Source organism: Microtus oregoni, unplaced genomic scaffold (genome assembly GCF_018167655.1).
Source record: "Microtus oregoni isolate MIOR12 unplaced genomic scaffold, Mior012 000007F_ref0000211, whole genome shotgun sequence".
Classification (NCBI taxonomy): domain Eukaryota; kingdom Metazoa; phylum Chordata; class Mammalia; order Rodentia; family Cricetidae; genus Microtus; species Microtus oregoni.
Window position 1 is genome coordinate 36,608,190 of NW_024543066.1, and position 8,583 is coordinate 36,616,772.

At 41.4% G+C, this 8,583-nt stretch overlaps 1 pseudogene; it reads right to left on the reverse strand.

Annotated features, from left to right (window-relative positions):
• Positions 1–405: 405 nt before the first annotated feature.
• Positions 406–1,020, reverse strand: LOC121451049 (annotated as a pseudogene).
• Positions 1,021–8,583: the final 7,563 nt, after the last annotated feature.

Here is an 8,583-nt window from a genome sequence, read left to right on the forward strand (position 1 = left end):
CCTGCCTATTCAGAAATAAAAACCCAGAGATAATGGCAAACGCTGAAAGCTGGGGAGCTTCCCAAGTTTTCCCCACTTCCTGTTTGGCATTCTAGGCAAAACCCTACAGGATACACACAATCAGTACAGGACAGCTGCAGACAGAATACAGCGCCGGCAGCATGGGAGAAGCCAAGGAAGGCGCCTCCATGGCAATCCTCAAGATTCCTTGGCTCCTGCACGGCAGCTTCTGTGTCCTGGAGTGCCTTTATGAGTAGGCAATGTGGAAGGCTGCTGCTAAGCACCAACAAAGAGCAGTCGTTTGGGTCGCTGTGGGATGACTCCCGAGTAGGTACTATAGAGTACAACCAGGGTTCCCAAGAAATAGTGACTAAAATGCAAGAACCTACAATGCTCGAGCAGGCTCTAGGAGGTGGAATCCAAGTCTTGCAAGCTGTCTTGAACATCAACGCTGTCTTTGCTCTCACTGCCACTGTCATCTCCGGCCAGGTTCTGCTGACACGCCTCTTCGGAACCAGGAAGTGTGCTGCCCTGATTCTCCTTGGAATCCAGAGCCACGTATCTGCCCTTCTTCAGCACCAGCTGTGGTCTCCGCTCATCTGCCATCTGTGAGAGATCTCGTTTCATAGCGTTTGCATCTTCTTCATCTGCGTAGTACTTGGGCTCCACCTCACTAACCTGGAAGTTCAGGGTGTTGGACTAAAGGTGCAGGACCGCCCTGTTGTCCAGGGATTCATACTTAGTACTGAAGTTCTCGACCATGGCCTTTGAAGCCTGGTCCATCAGCTTTTGGGCCAGGCCGAAGCATCAGTGGGAGCTTTCACTGCCAGCGAGGTGATGTGTCCATGAGGGATACCGTTGGGGTCCTACTTCATCTTGGCCAGGACATAGCCCACGATCTTTGGGCCAAGAAAGGCTGTGATAGAAGGAGTACTTCCTCTGGTAGTTCTCGGGCAGGCACAGCAGGTGACATCGCTGCATGGTCATCAGTTAATTGGGCCGAGCACAGCGGATGTTCATATTGCCCCAGATAGGCCTGCCAGGCTGCGGAGAACCAGAGAGGATGCCACGGGGCACAAGCGATACCAACAGCATTTGCTTTACAAACAACCTGGATATTCAAACAGGACTCATACGAGATGAGAAAGATCTCATACTATTTAATATTTCTTTTCGGCAATGCTGTACAGAACCTCTTCCATCTTCATACAAGTGGAGTTCAGTGGTGACGGAAACCAACGACGACTGAAAGGATAGCCTGGTCTGATGTGGGAGTGATTTCTTATTAATAAAGAAACTGCCTAGACCCATTTGATAGGCCAACCCTTAGGTAGGCGGAGTAAACAGAACGGAATGCTGGGAGAAAGAAGCTGAGTCAGGGAGTCGCCATGATTCTCCCACTCCAGACAGACGCAGGTTAAGATCATTCCTGGTAAGCCAGCTCGTGGGCTACACAGATTAATAGAAATGGGTTAGATCAATATGTAAAAGCTAGCCAATAAGAAACTGAAACTAATGGGTCAGGCAGTGTTTAAAAGAATACAGTTTCCGTGTAATTATTTCGGGTAAAGCTAGCTGGGTGGCACAGCCCGCCGCTCCATATTGCAACACTGGTCTACCTGCCAGCCATTGTGCAGATGCGAGAGCATGTACGACATCTTTATCCGGCCTGTGTGGCCTGAAGCCGCGGGCTGCCTCGTGAGAGCCCTTGCGGCTCCACCACCTGCTACTCCTCCCCCTTAACAGATTGTTAATACCCTCAATGAAACAAAGAAACAACCCCCTATCTTAGGTAATTCCTTCAGTTTTTCAGACGAGACAATGAAGGTTCAAATAAACTAAGCAAATTTTCCAAGTTGTCTTAGAACTGGTAATGACAGAAATATGATTTCAGGCTGTTTTGAACTTCACTCTATTTTCTCGGTCTCCTTGCCAAGTTAGGGTCTCTGATTCCTATGGATGAGTGGTTCAGACAATGTCCACACTAACTGATAGTACTAGAGACAGAAGGAAAACCTAGAATACAAGAGGGAATAAAAACTACTAATGGAGCCTTAATATGGTATGGTGGTGTATGCCTTTAATCCCAGCATTGGGGAGGCAGAGGCAGGTGGATCTCTGTGAGTTCAAGACCAGCCTGGTCTACAAAGTGATTTCTAGAACAGCTAGGACTGATACACAGAGAAAGCCTCTGCAAAAAAAAAAAAAAAACAAAGCAAAACAAAAAACAGATTGAAGGAAAGATGAACAGAAAAACAACAAGCAAAAAAGGAAAGAATATTATATAGACAAAACATGATAATCTGTTAACCTCAACAATCTTCAATATGGGGATTTTGATCACTAGAGGATATTGGGAAATAGATGAAGCATTTATTGTATGTTTGCATGTGGCACTGGGAATTAAACCCAGGATCTCATGCATGTGAAACAAGCATTAGGACAAACAAAGCTGCACCTCCAGCCCCTGCTGAAGATACCCTCAACTGTCACAGGGAGAAAGAGGGAGCAGCAGTCCTGGCAAGGAGAGGCCTAGCATGCTGATACTTCTCCAACAATGTTTAACAATACCGGCCTCAACAAGGAATAATCAGTGTATCTACAGTGCTGAGTTTGAGAAACCCTGGTTCAGCCTTCCCTGAACTACTCAGAAAGAGGAGGAATTCAGAGTAACTTCATAATCACCTGGGGATCTTATGAAATTGTAATCCTCCAACACATCCAGAGTACACAGAACATGAGGGAAGACTCAGGACTCTTAAAATACCTTTTCCTCTGCCATTCTATAATGCCTGAGAGAGAAATTGAAAATAAAATAGTTATTGGATATAAACTACATCTCAATTCAGTCAATTCTTATGAAACAGAATGGGAATGATAAAAAAAATATCTAACTGTTCTGTGTGAGGGTTTCAGAAATCCAGCAGTATAAGGAAGGCATAGGGCTGGAGAGTTTGCCCTATGGTTAAGCTCAATGGTTAAGAACACTGGCTGTTCTTACAGAGGACCTAGGTTCAAGTCCCAGCACCCTCGTGATGCCTCATAGCTGGCTGTGACATTAGTTCCAGGGGATCGGAATATCTCCTATGATTTTCTAGGGCAACAAGCACACATGTAGAGCACATACATACAGGCAGGCTAAACACTTATACACATTAGAAATTAGTGAAATAAATAAATCTGAAAAGTGCAGGCATATAAGCAAGCATCATACCAAGCCCATGGTTTGATGGAGAAAGAAATTAGGTCATGAAATGAGATGACCAACATCATGTACTGGCGGAGGTTTCACAATTAAAACTTCAGTCTTCTAAGATTTAGATCTCCCTCCATCAAATTCACATCTGTAAATAATTATCAACCATCACCATCAAGAATGATTTAGATATATTTCTCTTTAATTTCTAAGGTCTATCAGTTAAAAAGCACACAGACACAAACACATATCCTGATCTACAGACACTAAATTTGCTGGTTCAAGCCAGTCACAATGGCACAGGTCTACAGTCCCAGCACCCAAAAGGCTGAAGTAAGAGAATAACTTAAGCTTAGTTGTTTGAGAACAGTTTTGGAAACAGTGTGACCCCCATGTTGAAATTTTAAAAGTCTCTTCAAAAGGTTTTTAATTAGGGCTGGGAGATGTAGTTCAGTGGCAGAGTGCTTATGTATCATGTGTGGGATTTATACTCAACATTTCAGGAAAAAAAAACAATTCTGTGATAATTGACAAAATACCAATGTTGTGACATTGTACTGTATTGAGTAACATGTTTTATTTAGCCATCTTGTAATTTTGCATGATATTAGTTTGTGAGTTTTTTAATAATTTGTTTTTATTTTACATGCATTGGTGTTTAGCCTGCATGTATATCTGTGTGAGAGTGTTAGATCCTCCAAATTCTGTCACTTTTATTTAATATACTTTCGCATACATCTAACTGTCTCATAACTGTAGCTAAAACAAATGGGAGCCTGATATTGGCCATTAAGATCAAATAATGAATGAATTGTGGACCATTTTTATTGTCTATTGTGTATGTTAAGCTCTGTTGGTCATGACAGCAATGGCCAATATTTACTATCTGTGGCAGGCAGTGGTTAAGTGTATGTGTTCCATTAACTCAGACTGGGACCAGGAGGTGAGAATAGTCAAACCATATTCCTTCATTTATTAACTGGAGATGCTGAAAACGAGGATGAAACCTAGTTGCACACCGTAGTACCAGATCTAGTCTTAAAGAAAATGAGAAAATACCAGTATGCATTAGATTGTGTCTGAAGGATGGGTGTGCAACCAGTACTTCCTAGGGCACATCCATGGCACCTGGCCCTGGAGTCTGAAGGCTGAGATGAGGTCCAAGCTCTGTGGGGAAGAGTAAATGGGTAGACTTGGTTAGGCACATCTTCCGAGCTCTCTGCACAGTTTCTGTGCTCTGGCTCTCAAAGCACTAGGTAAGTGGAAGGCACAGATTGGAGTCATCCCAACAGTTTTTAAGAGTTCCTGGTCCCTCCCACACTTGCTTCTCTTTTCTTCTGGTGGGATCTGGACTCATTCTTTCTGTGATTGGGTGGGATCCCTGAGATTGTCTGCCTCTACCACCACCTGCTCCACTGGTGGCCCAGGTGACCAGCGTTGTGCCCCCACCTCAAGAGTGCTCTCCTGCTAAGGAATGGCTAGAGCCCAACATTCCCAGCAACTGTTTCTAGAATCTATTTTAGAGACTGTTTCTAAAAGAAAGGAGATTTAAAAGTGAAAAGAAACCGAGAAAACACAAAGAGAGACAGAGGGCGAAGTTGGGTGTCGGCTGCTGAGAGTATCAAGAAACACCCCTCCCCCTAGCTTCCACAGAGAAGTCACTATAATGTTATTGTAATGCATATTTGATTAACGGATGCTTTTCTGTGGTTATATTTAACAACAAAACTCTAAAAATAATTAAATAATTGTAACTTGACTTACCTTAACATGGAACCTGAAACTTTTGTGTGAGAAGACTCCGGATCTTTATGGATGCGGAAATAAATGTGACTTTTCCTCCCAGAGTAGTTCTAAGGACTGAGCCTGTACCACTAATGTATACCTAGGAGGCATTTTTTTTCTGCCCACCAATAGTCTCACTCACTGTGCAGTTAAAACCTGAAAAATGCATCAAACAGCATTAGTCATTTGTTTCTGTTGCTATGACAAACTACCTGAGAGAAACAACCTACGGAAGGAGATGTTTTCTTCGGCTCCTTGGACGTGAGACAGTTGGCCACATCCAACAATAAGGAAGCAGAGAGAGATGAACGGCAGTACTCAGCTCACTTTTTTCCTTTCCATTTCATCTGTAACTCCAGTCCATGGGATGAAGTTTCCTATATTTGGAGTGAGTATTCCCTCTTCAGTTCAATCCCTGGAAACATTGGCAGGTCCAGAAAGGTGTCTTCTCTGTAATTCCAAACCCGGTCAAGCTGTCATGAAGAGTAACCATCACAAATGATTATCTATGTTTATCGATGTCTAGAAATATATATAGGATGAATATATATTGGATGTCCATTTATTTAAAGACATAGTCAATATTTTGGCTTATACATCAGACTCAAAACTTAAGCATAGAAATGATGAAAATCCAACAACATTACTTTAGATTTAACAATGCTAACATTTAAATGACATTTTAAAGGAATCAGCATAAAACTGTTTTTGACCCTGTACTAATCCTTGAAGTTAAATCTCTAATGGGGAGCTGAACAGCAGTTATACTCCACCACTGATGAATGGAATCACTATATCAATTCTTGAATATCTTTGATTTCTTTTACATTACAGAATAATTTTTTTCTGATGTAAAACACTGATATTTTGACTTTTTTGTTAAAGTTCTTCCTAAATAAGTGACTATATTACCCTGAGACCTGTAGTAACACAGTTTTTTTCCAGAAACTTACTGTATTAATATGAACCCAGTCTTTCAACTGTGGCCTGCCTGATGCCAGTTACATGATAGACATAGATATCTTGAAAGAGAAAAGTTGAATTGAAAGTGTTGCTTCCTTTTTAAGTTCTCCCAGACAGGAACTGACAAAGGGCTTAGGGGGCTAACAACGACAAATTTATTCTGGTACACGGGGGTAGGTAGATTTCTCCTCTTTCTTTCAAGTCTTTACCAATTAACTGGGCCTAGCAAGGGGAGACTGCTGATTTTGGGGAGAGACAAACAATAACTACACATGTTAATTCGGAAGAGAAATGGTTAGTGAAAATTGGCATCTCAATGCTAGCCCTGTCAGCGACTCTGCTCCAGGCTAGAGACCTCTGCTGGCAGCTCTTGCAACAAACCTGTCTGGAAGTCTGTTTTTCCATGTCCTTTACTTATCTGATTATTGTTCCAATCCCCCATTTCACAATCCTCATCATTGTATCATTTTGATTGATTCCCCTCACTAGGCTTTTCTCACTCTGCCATGTTTTTTTTTTCTCTTGTAGTAGTAGGGATTGATCGTAGGGCACTCCACACCTGAGCTACATTCCAAACTTTTGTACCTATTCATTTATATCTTTATTTATTTATTTATTTATTTATTTATTTATTTTATATGTGTGCCTGTGTGTCAATATGTGCACTATGAGCATGCGGTACCTGTGGAGGGCAGAACAGGGTGTTGGCTTCACTAGAACTGAAGTTACAGGTACTTGTGAGTCACCCAGTGTTGGTGAGTGAAACCAGACAAAGGTCCTCTGGAAGAACAGTAAATGTTTTTAACTGCTGAGCCATCTCTTCAGACCTTATTTATGTATTATCTTTGGGACTGACCCTAAGGTCCTATGCTTACTAGGCAAACACACCAGCACTAATCTGGATCCTTCACTATTTTCAAATTGTCTTTTGAGACAAGGTTGCTCTTATTCTCTTTCTGTAGTCCAAGTATTCTTTCAATTTGATTGTCCTGTTTTCGGAGCTAGGGTTACAGGAATGAGCTACCCAGCCTGGCTGCTCTCTCTGCTATTGATATCGCTTCACCTTCTCCAAGCATTGTCAGACAAGGAGTGCTCACCAATTTCTCTAGCCATAGTTGGAGTAAACCACATTTGTCTAGGAGCTCGCTACTGCTGCATGCTCCACAGCACAACTGTCTTCCTGAAGGGTTAATTCATTTTGTAGACGAATCTCAGATATAACTTGCCTGTATCCTAATTTTCTTTTGGGAGTGTAGTTTTCTGTGTCCTTGCTATTTTATTAAACTTCAAAACTCTTGGATTAGGTAGACAAAAGACACACAAAAAAATGTACAATGGGGAAGCTGAGCTATGAAGCCAACACAGTTGAAACAGGTAATAGTGAATACATTGAAAAATGAAGACTAGAATCTGAGTCTTGTTTCCTCTCTCTTCTTCCTTTTGACAATGGATGCTTGGCATGGGTAGGGACATTCAAAGTTTTAAATTAAGAAATAAGTATATTATTGATGTTTTGCTTCCATGTATGTCTGTGCACCATGTGCGTGCCTTATTTCTGAAGAGGTCAGTAGAGGGGGACCATCAGAGCCCCTGAAACTAAAGTTATAGTTTTGAGCTGCCAAGTGAGTACTGCAAATCAAATCCAGGTCCTCTGGAAGAGTAGCCAGTGTTCTTAACCACCAAGTCATCTGTTCAGCCATTGAGTGAGTGAGTGAGTGGTGTGTGTGCACTTCAAATTTAATTTCCAAGATATCATCACATCCTATAAAAGTACATGGGTCTTAGGTGCTTTTCAATTAGTATTTATTTAATAAGTGGATGAGGCATTTTGGCTCTTTATAAATTTTTGAATCTCAAAAATAATGTATTGTTGCTGATTGGAGAAGACTATATGTACACTACTAACTCATTTTCTCATATCTTGGAAGTTTCAGAAGGAATCAGCTTTACTTAGCTATGGGAAACCCATATACGTGATGTTTATGGTGTTGGAGAGGTGACTCAGCAGTAAAGAGCTCATGCTGCTTTTGCAGAGGACCTGAGTTTAGTTCTCAACATCTATGTTAGATGGCTTAAAATCACCTGTAACTCCATTTCTAGGGGACCAGATGCCTCTTCCATAGGCATCTGCACTCAGAACACACATCCAGACTCTTATAAATGTAATTAAAAATAAAATAAAACCTGTAAAATACTTTATCATCACAAAAAATACATATATAAGCACGTGTTTGCTTAAATTTATTTTTCTTTAATAAATGTACACAATAACAGGTTTCTTTTCAAGACAGGGTTTCTCTGTGTAATTGCCTTGGCTGTCCTGGAACTCACTCTGGAGACCAGGCTGGCCTCAAACTCACAGATATCCATCTGCCTCTATTTCCTGGGTGCTGGGATGAAAGGTATGTGCCACCACCCCTTGGCTACAATAACAGGTTTCATTACGGCATGTTCATGCACACTTTGTTCTTGTGTATACTCTTCCCTCATCATTCTTTTTTGTCTACCTATTTTTCTTCATCTACTCTTTCTCTTTCCAAAAATCCCCTCCCACTTTCATGAGACATATATTCTATTACTCTATTTTATTCTTTCTGCTTTCATTAAGACATTTTCCCCCTTTCATGATCTTCTTTCTT